This window comes from Colletes gigas, unplaced genomic scaffold (genome assembly GCF_013123115.1).
Source record: "Colletes gigas isolate AHSC1104 unplaced genomic scaffold, ASM1312311v1 Colletes_gigas_Sc00005, whole genome shotgun sequence".
Classification (NCBI taxonomy): domain Eukaryota; kingdom Metazoa; phylum Arthropoda; class Insecta; order Hymenoptera; family Colletidae; genus Colletes; species Colletes gigas.
Window position 1 is genome coordinate 2020180 of NW_025106634.1, and position 12727 is coordinate 2032906.

Below are 12727 nucleotides of genomic sequence, written 5' to 3' on the forward strand. Positions count from 1 at the left end.
TGGTCGCTTTCTGGAGAGATGACGAGTTGTTGTGTCATGCATACCGTTTTACAGAACGGAAAGTACAAACGGTTACAAGAATACATTCGAAACGAGCACGAGAGCTTGTGAGAATTTTACGACCCTTGCGTTTAATTGCAACTATATATACGTTTGATGGGCTTGTAAGAAATTTTTATTTACAGTTACTCCCACTCGTATTCGTAGACTACTATAAATCCTTTCCCATTTATTTGTAGTGGAATTGCAGGGCTATGGGTTGTACAACCAACTTCAATATACATATATCTTACAGTCAGTCTGAGATCGATTTCTAAACTAAACACCATGGCCAAAGAAACTTTAGATACATATATCGTTACGAGAGATGATTTTTGTATCATCACGAGACGTTTAAGGAATTCAACAATTTGTACCAAATTTCTTTAGTACAAATGAGTAGTTCTTTTTTTCTTTTTAATATTTCAACATGAAAGTCGAAGCGTCGCGACGAGTTTCGGTGGCAGGCGGCCCGCGGGAGTGGAAAATGAAATCGTGTCGTTCCCTCGAGGAACCATTTCGTCTCGCTTGCAAAAAAAAGGAATGGCTTCTTGCACGAGGAACCCGTGAATTGATTTATTCGAGCGTCGCATTCCCGGACACTATCTCACGACCTTAAAAGCGGCTAAACGATTCAATTTGTAGTAATTATAATGCAACCGGGCTGGTCAGGGGGGGCAGACCGTGGTTGGATGGCCTGAGCTGGCTGGCTCGGGCGCGTGCTTTTTTTCATTGGGACCACTTAAGATGCGACGACGTTTCACGTGTGGGCGTACGGCCGGTCGAATCGACCGAGCGCCTTGTCCCAACAATTTCGAGCTAATCTAAACGATATTGGACTCGAGCGACATTAAGCACGGTCGACGACGAAAATTCGCTCGTACGTTATCGTCGCGACTGCTTAAGCCGATTTAGGCGGCGACAATTAATTCGAGGAGGGGCTCCTAGCGTAACGGGCACGAAAAGTCTCTTTTTTTTATTGCACAAATCAAAAATACGTTCCGAGATTATGACCCGAAAAATAACGTCGAAATTAAGGTCGAGGAAACGAAGTTCAACCCATTTAGCGGGATCGTTAAAATTCGTGTCCCCAAAGATCGTCCGTGGAATTGTTTTAGTCTTCTGTTTTTTTTAACCGATTAAGGAGGATCGTTAATAAATCAAGCTTGCAAAGACAATTCAGGGGGTGAAATGGTCGAAGAAATATTAAATAAAATTACTAGTAATTAAATTAAGCGACAGGGGGTTGAAAAGTTTGATTTTCCATCGAAACGGAATGTCCGTTTCAAGCACTTCCTTATTGCGCCGCAGACAACGCAGGTGGTCCGGAGATAATAGCAACAATAATCGCAATCCTTGTGTTCGTAACCCGTAAACCGTGAAATACTAAGCAGCCGCGGCTGATTCAGTGGTCGATCGGGTGCATATCCGTTTGTTATTATCCGACGGCCATTACGTCCCTATCCTCCCACGCCTCGTGCTCCGTCCGGGCAGAAAGTCGCCGGGAAACATCGGGGAAAGATCGATAAGCATTACTTATCCCACACGTGCTCTTATCGGGGAATTATAACCGCGGTCGATCCGCGCGAAAAATTCTAATTACACCGATTCTCGTGAGGAACGAGTTGCACGCCCCTCTCGGTTTCCCCTTTGCGTTGGATTCCGTATTGTATCGCGGAATGCGGTCTTGGGTGTATCTAGCGACACCGGAGAACAATTTCAAACTTTCGTTCCTCGTAACGCGCCCTGTCGAAAACAGCCGTCGTAAATCTCGCGCGGAATTATCGCGGTTCCGTTTTGGAACTTAAACAGTCCAGTACGTAAGAAACTAGTCTGCAAAGAATCATAGATGGTATCGATTGTTTGCAACGCATCGATCACTCTACTGGAAACCGACAGGACGTCGATATTAACCCTCTACGGTGGACGAGTATCGTATAAGGACGTTTATGACGTTGCTTCTGTCTGGACGGGGAGATAAAATGTTGCCCCCGTGTGCATAGCAGCATTTATTGTTTAAAGGAATCCTATGTATTGATTCAGGGAAAACTTCTTGCGTTCCCGTAGTCCATGGTCCCCAAAGGATTAATTGCCAGTTACACCGTTGGTTGTCCAGCCTTTCTTTTCCCTCGTAACGACCGTATTTCCTCGATCGATTACATCCAAAAGCATCGAGCATCATAGTTCTTGTACTCCATTTAGAAAAATAATCTTCTTTCGATCCTCGATTACTGTCAGCTTCGATATTTATTTTATATAATCACGATGTGATTCTAGTTTCCAATAACACACGAAAGAAAGCCACAAAGAACCACGGTTAAAATTTTTTAATATTCCTCGACCCATTCGCGAGTACTCCGATCTTGAACAGGTTCGTTTCCATCATAAAATAATAACACGCGCGAGTTAATACGTCAAAATAGCCGTAATTCGATCGCGTCAGAAAATTGTATCCGTGTCTCAATTTACATTCTCCGTGGCGGGCAAGCATGTGCACAGTGAGTTATGGACGGTAGCGTACAGTTAGAAAATGCTAATAAGATTCTCGTGTTATCCCGGTCACGTCGTACATAATTCGCTAAATCCACGAAAATCTAATATTTACGGGTAAAAGAGGATAACGAAAATCGATATTAATTATCGTTTTTTCGGGTTCGATCGAGCCAAACGCGTCGATTCGACCGGAGGAAAGCCAAGCCCGGGTCCACGAGAACCGCGTAAGTGTGCCGAATCCTAAACGAAGAAAATTTATATATCCGCGGACGTCATCCTCCACCCCTCGTTTCCTTGGACTTGGCGAATTGTCGTAGATACATCTGGAAATAGCCTTCCCGGAATAGCGAAGAATTTAGACCACCAACGCGCGGCTCTTGTCTCAATTAACGCTTAAAGACTCGTCCACACGAAACCACCACCCACTACGACGCTCGACATGCTGTGTTTGTTCGTAACAAGAGCCGCGCTTGTTATCTTATAAGAGCCAGTGACGATACCGATCTTGATTCATACGACGCTGCGGAATAATGCGCGTTCGTGTGACGACGGCGACGAGACCGAGGCTGCTGCTCGTAAATCACCACGGTCGCGGTGCTTACCTTCGCCACGGAAAGAACAAAATTCGATAATAATTGCCTCCGGAGGCCTTACAACAATTTTTACGGGTCTCGACTTGCCACGAATCTTCCCTTACAGTTGGTGGAAATAGACTCCTTTCCTGTGATCGCGATAGGAAATTTTGGTGATCTCAGTTTTCGTGGGTCTATGATCTACTTAGAGCGAAGACACAGATGATTTCAGGCTTTTCAATTTCAAAATCCTTGGTGAATTCAATATGTTCTTTTAATTGATAGGAAGACTTGTACCTTGCACCTCGAAACCTCAACAAAGTCTGATCAATTTAACTTAGATTTCAGAAAGAAGACAACTTAGTTTATAATCAAATCGAATAGGATCACGTAATGTGACACTTCCTGAAATTAAGAGACATTCAAAGTAGTTCGAAGCAGTCGTTCGCGTTTGGACCAATTCAAGATATTTAAAGTCTTCGCGATGATCGATGTTACCGTTTATGGTTGCGGAATTCTTCGAGAGGTTCTGACGGTGGGAAACGGAAAATGTGTGTGTGTTTACCTGATCCGGTGGCCCGGAACCGCGCGCAATCTGCGAAAATCTAGGCATGCCCGTGCACCGACTGAAATCTGCCCGCGTAGTCGCCTGAGTTTCGCAGCAAAGTGGGGTCAATTGGAGACGAGGACCTCGGCTGCCTCGCTCCCACACTCCGCAGAAATTTATTCCGTGACTCTAATCGAGGCCGACCGCTCTTCGCTGCGACAAGCTGCCAGAGATTCGTAAGAAGCCACCTTCTCCGCGAATTGTCGAAACGAGAAGAACCACAAACTTATTTATGCACCCAACTATTTGCATCCAACTGTCTCGTATGTAAACTTAAAAAAATTTCGAACGCGTAACAGCTACATAGAGCGCTAAAGTAAACAAGTTAAAAGCCATTCGAAGGGTCGAAGAGTCATTGAACACGTCTATAAGTCATCAGGTACTCTAACGTAGAATAATAACGAATTAACACTGTGGAACCATGTAAATTATAAAATTAACACCATTTATAATATTATTCATGCCTCCTTCGATTTTAAACGCGTTTATCGTCAAAACGATGACACAGTTCGATAATAGAATTTCTGATTGAATCCTGCACTTTTGGGATGTCTGACCAATACCTCCTCGATCTCCTTAAATCTTAGGGGCCCAGTTACCAAGAATTCGAAGCTTTCGGTAATGTTCGTGTGTCTGAAATCGGTCGAAGGACATTCCATTGAAAAAGCAAAGCAATATTTCTATCTCTTATTTAAAAATCTCGCGACGAAACGACCGAAAGCTGTCGCTTTGCACGACAAATAAAGAAGCCCGCCACACAGCCTACTCTCGGCGTTATTCCTCGCGATCAGCTTGAATTTCATTGCTGGTTTATTACCCATTTGTTATACTAGGTTTCCCTTTGTATCTGCGTGTGCCAATCAACTACTCCCACAAAAAAGGCCGCCGACACCCACATCGAAATGTAGGCAAAGTCAGTTTCCTTCCACGATATCGAACGGCAACGACCTATTACGCGTTGCGTACTCGATTCTCCCTCGCGGAGCACGCGAGACATCCGACGTGCTGTAAATCAACCATCGATCCGCCAACGCTGCCCGCCATTGGCCACCGTAGACCGTCTCCTTGCGCAATCGATCGCGATCGAAGATCTTGCGTCATCGCTACGCGAGGAAGAACGCGAAAATAATTTATTCGTTCGGCGTTTTAGAAGCACAGCGAGTCACACGGTTGCCCAATTTCGTATTATAAATACACGGTTATGTCTCTTTTGTCCTTGTATATATTTAGCATGAAGCTTTCTTTTCACGAAGGAATTGGTATGGTTTAATTTTAATTCGCTTCTGCATCGAAAGTTTATCGAGTGCATCGTAGAAAGAAGGAGAGATCAGTTTTGGAAGGAGTTGCTAACCATACTGGGTCAGACATTTTAGTCAGACATCGAAAGGCACACCAAACAACCTGTATACTTTTCTGTCGTTACTTGAGAATACTCCAGCAGACTCTATCCGTTTAAAAAATACTATTTGACGAGGTCAATTGATTCTCAATAGTTAACTATCTTTTGTTTGTTGGAGTCTTGATCTTGATAATATAGAAACTGACGCAGTTGATATTTTTCAACATAGAATGTCGAAGAAAAAAATGAAAAATTGACGTAGAAGTGCTTATTGCTATTATTTGTATAGAAATCTAAAGCACGCTGATAATTTAATATAATTTAAAAGAAATTGCTCGAAAGGAAACTGAATTAAATATATAAAGTACGAAGATCTCGAATCATTACAAATACATCTCTAATGTACTAAATTATCCAATGTTTGCGATATCTAATAACGTCGGTAATAAGAAGGTCAAGCAGAAAATTGAATAAATCATCGTGTTTGACATGCACGACGTTTGAGGTGGAAAACTGTCATAGCCAATCTCTCGCGTGACGGATTATAATTCCTCCTTTATGCCGCGAAAAGGAAGCGGGATAGTCTTTTGTTGAAACAGTGTTCTAACAGTACACGATTTGTAGACAAAAGAAAGAAAGATCAGTCCTGAAAGGAATTGAGACTCGTATTGTAACAAACGTAGGCTGTAATTGAACCTCGGTTCAGGGAGATTCGTCTACGTCCTGGATAAATAAATTGGTAGATCAGTCTCCCGGCGAACGAAAGATCTAGGCCTGAATTCCGGTGCAACGATCGTCGGTTCGATTCTTTTTCCTCTTATGTAACGTCATTTCGATACACAAGGAACCCCGACAAAGGGAGATCTCGATCAAAATGTCGTCCGCGTAGATTCCGTTTCTGGTTGTCAGCGGACGCGTGCAAGCTCCCAATGGCGTACCAACAAATTTAACAATAGGAATGCAGCTGAAAATTAAGAAAAACGAATTTTTCTCAAAGAAAAATAGTATAACAAAGTTGTAATGATTTCAAAATGGATAATTGAAGGGGGAGCAATCGTTTCCTCGAACCCCTTTGGACGCGCTACTGCAAGCTGCGTTTTGAAATCCGCGAAACGACCTAACAGGAATCATGCTCGCTACCGCGGAATTCGAGCTGGAAGACGAACGGACCTTTTACCTGTTCGACTTCCAGCTTGAACAACTTTGCCGCGTATGACGCGTACGTGGGAGACCGGCCCACGCATACTATTCTTGGAGTTAATTCTCTTTATGCTCAGCGAATGCGAAATATGCCTTTGTTGACGTGCCAGCACGCTGCCTGCCATCTTGAGGCGCCGTTCACACCGAATCGTTGCACCATTTTTCAAACGTTAGACTTCTAGAAACAGAACACGAGTAGTTTACTGTTCATTAAGGACGAATTTGATAAAAAGAATCTCCTATTTGAAAAATTAAAAATGGCAAAGCGATATTATCCTTCGATATTAATTCTAGCCCTATGAAAGATAGTTTGAAACATCCTCGAGTTGAACAGCTATAGAAAAATTTGGAGGTAGTCCCCCAGTCGCTGACAACACGTTCGAGCGATCGACTAATTAAAAAAAAAAGTAGAAAGGTTTATCTAAAGTGTCTTTTTCTGAAATCTGTATGCGTTTAAGACGATTGTCCCCGGCGCATTTAGTCGAATATCGAATCACGCTCCCCCGTATCTGTTCGCCAATCAAGGAGCGCATCGAACTCGTTTTCCAAAATCAAATCCCTTAATTACGGATGTAAATGAGAGCCCGGGTATCGGGGCTTGATAAAAAGTTGACGCTGCCAGGAAATCGGCCCGAAGAAATCTTCATCGTTACATCGATCGTTTCCCCGAACGTGCTCAAGGGTCGCGGGAGAGGGGAGGGAAAAAAATTATCGATCATCGAGCGGACGCAACGCGAAATAAATTTATTGGTCCGGCACTTGCGCGCTGGCCTGATTTATCTGACAAAATAAACCACGCCGCGGAGACTTTCGAACGTTGGAACCGACGATAATCGCTCGTTTGGCTCTCCCGTTGCGCGATATCCACGCGATTCCGCGACTCCGAGCGAAACCGGAGGTCCCCGCGAATGACTGATTTCCGATACGTAATCGCGCCGACCGAGCCGCCCCGGAGCCACGTTCCAGTGTTCCAGAAACCCTCTCCCGTACGTTTTTTCCTCCTCGTTGTACGAACAGGAATACAGGAAGAACCGTTGGACGCTTAACGATCGCGCTACCAGAACTGGGCGGAGTCGCCTCGATTAAATCATCCATCGAGAACGCGAGAGAGATTTTTGGCATGAGATGATCGTTATTTTATTTCCAATAAGAGTGGTAGATGTAGGTACGATATTACTCTCTTTAAGAAAAGAGAATTACAAGAGAGCAAGATTGTACTTACAAGCATGCCATGTATTAATTGATTCGTTCCGTGGTTCGGTACATCAAACGGAAAAGGTTACAAAAGTGGGACGGCTGCTGAAGTTTCAAAGTCGGTCAAAATTTACTTACGTTTAAGGCTGAGTTTGCTGAGTCAGTCTCGCTGACGACCGTTAATACCTAGAAACGGCGTTTATATTTTCGTAACCTTTCTCGTTTGATGTTCCGAAACGAATCGATAAATTTATCAATTGTATTGCGCACCCGAAATTCTCGAGTGCCTCAAAGGCGCAGCCGTGTTCTCACGATCGGTACACCGTGCTCCTATGTGCCGTTATTCTCTTAATTTCTTGTCCATCGTAGAGGAGCAACGACCGAAACCTCTTCTATTTCTTTGTTATTATAGGATCAATGGCGAATATATGGAATAATCGAGCAGCAATAGTTGCTTGATAATCTACATTTTTTTGGCGCGCTCGATAAATATTTTCACTTGTAGATCGCCCGTAAAGTGAGAAACAATATTTTTCTTTGAAGCAATCGAGATTGTTAACTCGATATAATAACACTGTTAACGAGTCTTGTTTGAATTGGCGTCTGTTGAACCACCCCTAAAATTAATAATCATCTCTACAAAAATTTGGAAGTAGAACTATTATTAGGCAATTTTGCTTTCAAGTTCGTTATTTAAAAGAATCTACCAAACCAAGACACGATTTCGGAATTTTGTCAAGGCAATTCTTAGGCTCCAGCTCGTGTTCGCGGTAGCAATATCGCGTGGAACGCGAGACCGTCCGCTCGTCCGTGCCCGTTGGCTCGTTTTGCTCCTAGCATTCGCGTTTCCATAAAGTTTTACAAGCGCGACGACGCTAATCGCCGGCCGTACACGCGCGTTCGCGTCGTCGTATATCATCGGTACGGTCCCGCCGCGCGTATCTCGCTAGCGTAAGCCCGATTCATTTAAAGAACGTAACGAACGAGCGGGCGAGCTTGATTTTAATGGTCGACGGAATCGATTCGGCGAGGGAACGTACGTCCCTGAGCGCCGCGACGCGAACGCCCTGTGCCTGGATACACCGACGACGGGTGCCTTTTGTCGCGCGAAAGCGCAAGGATCCGCAGAGGCCGATCCTCCTACTCGAGGAGAAACAAAACGAGCCAACGAACGAGACGAACAAAAACACAAGTCGACCGGAATAAAAAAAACCGAACTGTTAACGGCCGAGTTATAAATTATTAATGCGGGTATTATCCGCGTAGTCCGGCCGGGAAGCTTTTATGGTCAACGCGACCGTCGTCCTCGCGGTTATTGTAGTCTTCTTCATCGACTTTGGATAAGGTTTAACTACCTGTACGCGCCTCTATAAAACGATGAAATTATAGTTGAGCCTCCAAATATTCTACCATTCGAACAACAGAGAGCTTACATAGTAGAATATTCGTATAATTAGTGAACACGGGGAACTCTCCTGTACCCTCCACTTTGAATTTTCATCGAATCTTTGGGTCTCGAGGATACCTCGTCGCTATAGGCCGAATAGGCCAAAGAATTTTAAGTCCTGTTTTTTTTTAATACGTGGACACATATTGATCGATTAAAATTACTGCCAATCCAACGTGACGCGCTACAGTTTTCCAAACGATCTTTGAGAACCGGAGGATCGTCTGTTTTGTCTCCGGTGTAATGTGGCCGCGCACGTGTTGGGTCTCCCGAGGAGAAAACGCATCAATTTGTGGCAAAGATAAAGAGTGCGTAATCTCCGAGTTCCTAGCAAAGTGCTGCAACCCCTCGAGGCGGAATCCTTCGGACGGTTCGTCTGAAATGGAGGGACCTGTACAACCCGGACACATTGTGCTCGTGGCCACAGCATGGTACGCCGGCCATTAACGCTTTTTGCTGGCGGCCGTGCGTGTGTCATTGACGCTGCTTTTATTGGCCGGGCGCATAACTTCCTTTAGCGTCGCTCGTTTATGAGCGAGTAATTGCACGACGATTTCGGTGCCCCGTGCGTACAACGAGACCCACGGCCGCGGCGGGGGAGGGCGAAAATATGAAAGCATCGATAATGGCTCGCGGGACCGTCACGATTACCGTAATAACGCCGCGAAAAGATTAGGTGCCTGCGAGCACAATTTTCATAATCGCCTAAAATTCCACGCTGATTGCACGACCGAATACGCGGAATCGATTCGCGAACGAAAAAGATATCTCTTGACACGTTCGGGATTGTCCAATTTCTCCGACGACAAACGTAACTTTGGAGAAACGGTTCGATATTACCAACTTCCTCCATTTAAGATCACTAAGTATCAAGATGCATCGCTGATCAATTGCGTAATTATTCGTTTCTTGGTAATAAAATTACCACTTCCGGGGGACTGGTAAATTGATTAGAGCGACGTAAAATGTAGCTTTATGCAGATTAGAAACATTGATATTTTATGTGATCCTCGTGCGTTTAAAGTATCTATCACTTAATTATATAATTGTTCGTTTAAATCAGAACCGGAGACCTCAAAAAGAGAATGAACGTTTCTGGTCTACTGACAAACGAGTTTACCCGATATCGAGTAGGTACAACTTTATGTAGATTGAAAAAATTGTCGTTTAAAATGCCCCTTTTTTGCATTTGAGATAATGAAATGCATTGCTGATTAATTGCACGACTATTACTTTAAGTAGGAAGTGAGCATTAGGTTTGCACATGTTTTTAAATTGATTTTCTCCAAAAATAAAAGTGCCGTTTCTGGTCTGCTGACAAACTAGTTCGAGTAATATTTAATATTCTTTAATAATACCTTCGATCTGGATTTAAGACACCGACGTACATTATTAATTGAATTGCTATTAATTCAAATCGGGGCCGAACGTTTCTCAAGATATTCTTCGATAAAGTTTTGTCCCAATTTCAATTCCCAAAGTACTCAGAACTTATTAAATAAATCGACAATCAATACGTCTATATATTTATAACAAACGATGCCTACGAAGGCAAGAATTAGAATATTTTATTGTCTTTCTGACAGATTGGCAAATCGTTCAATCGAGGCAACGTTGAAAACAATGTAATTCCACAGGTATCGAGAATCATCGTGTACATTCACGGCCACGATATTGCGCTAGCAGTTAATTGAACCCGTGTGACATGACACGCGTGAAAAAGTACGACGTTTGTCGGTGGATTGAATAGCGGTGGAAATATTTTCACAGGGAATATCGATGATTATGCGCGCGCCGGCGCGTTGCATTAAAAGTGATTTATTTCGCCGATGTCAGGGAGATAAATTAGTAGCGTAATTCGCTCTTCTTCTAATTACGCGTAGGTAAACATTCTCCGTCGTATTTCATAACTTCATCGTTTCTATGCGTCCTCGTCGCGGGGACGCGCGTAGCTAAATAGCCGTGGTATCGGCGCCGTCGGCGATTACACGGCTACCGTCGTGTTAGGCATAATTAAAAGACGATTAAGAAGAGTGGAAACTCGTATTACCGCGTAAACACCGTCCACTTTGATTTGAAACTCGGAATACGAGGAATATATCTTCCAAAACGATCGCGGACGAGCTGGAAAATAAATCCATCATAATTAATGTTGCATCGACGATCGTGTTCTTCCGCGAAAATTATCATTAATTCATTGGCAGTTAGTAGTCTTCGATTAACTTGCAGGTGCATCTGTCGACGAGGAATTCATTCCGCGTTTATTGCAATTTAACCCCTCGAGACCCCTTGCGACTTTAGTAACGCGTTACCAACATTTTTCGAGTCGACTATCGATCAATAACTATTATTTTTTTCTTGGAGTTGATACAAGTTAATCGAGTAGATGTAAAGAATGTCAACTTTCTATAAAACATCTTTGTGTCGAAACTTGACACTGGTGGCTTTTAAGTCGCGTTAATGGAGAAGATACTAGTGGGCGTATAGACTTTGGCTTCGAAGCGTTTAACGTCAGCTAGTATGAAAAACTGGTTTTAAAACCGTGTTTGACGAATTATCGCTGGTAATCGTCAACGTGACGCGGAAAGCGTACCGAAGTCTTCTGTTTGTTAGGCTTTACCGAAGACCACGCATCTATAAATTCTCGCCGTGTTATCCTTGGTCGTGATCGCTCTCGTGGAAAGAGGGACAGAGAAAGGAAGGAAGAAGAAGCTGGTGCACGTGCTGCGGGCTTAAATCATAAACGAGAAGGAAGGGGTGCAGCTGCAAGACAAACACCCTGGAAACGAATGTTGCAAAGCCAACTTTCTCCCAACACACGTCATATTGTTGCACAATGTTGTCCCCGTACAATTTCCGTCGATTTCTGCTCGAAGCTCGATTTTCACCGCGTTAACTTCACGATAAAAGTTTCTTTTCCGTGTGGTCACCATCCGGAGAGCCAATGATAAGAACGTCGGTTCTTAAAGATTCGACTTAAACGCTTTAAAGCCAAAGTCTGTCGAATCTTTGTTGCACTTAAGGCGAGGTTCGCTGAGTCAGCCTCACTGACGAGCCCACCAGCAAAAGTTGGACGAAACACCAATTAATTCTTGTAACTGTTTTATTTTGAAGCTCCGAACCCGGAACGAATTATGTAATTTATTCGAGACGTATGCTTCTAGAGTCAAAACTCCGGAGGTGTAATCGTGTCATCGGTAAAAAAAAAATACTCTTTAACGCGTTTATTTCCTTCAACGTTTTGTCTTGAAAATTAATTGTTTTAGTTTCAAAGAACTCCTATTCTCAGTCGTAAATTAACAATGTGAGTATTTTACGCACTATTAACATTAACTATTAACAAAGAATATTCTGCCCTATATGTACACGAGCTTTTGTTGAAATTGGCTCCGTAATATCGTCGATTTACGTTTAACCCGTCGCGAAAAACGCTCCAACGAACGAAAGCTGACCCAGACCTGGTCCAAAGGTTGGAAACAGGATTTTCTCACGGAGAAGGGATGGCTCGGAGAATGAAGGAATCTCCATGCAAATGGGTCGAGCGTAAGAAGGGCGAATTTACTTATTTTAGGATCTCCGGGAATTTGACGCACACCATGGTTCCACGGGTGACGGGTGTCGTTATTTCGGACGATGGGACTCCAGCTGGAGCAACCATAACATCGCCCTCGTTATTCGGTGCTAATGACGCCGCGCGAGCTGGATTTATGGTGTTGAGAGTCGAGGATCCCGTAGATCGAAATGCGTGGGCGAGCTCTTCTCGTAAATCGAGCCGCAGAAAAGAAAATTGTAAATTAAACTTGCTTCGTTCCGAACAGTATCACTATTATACAGTA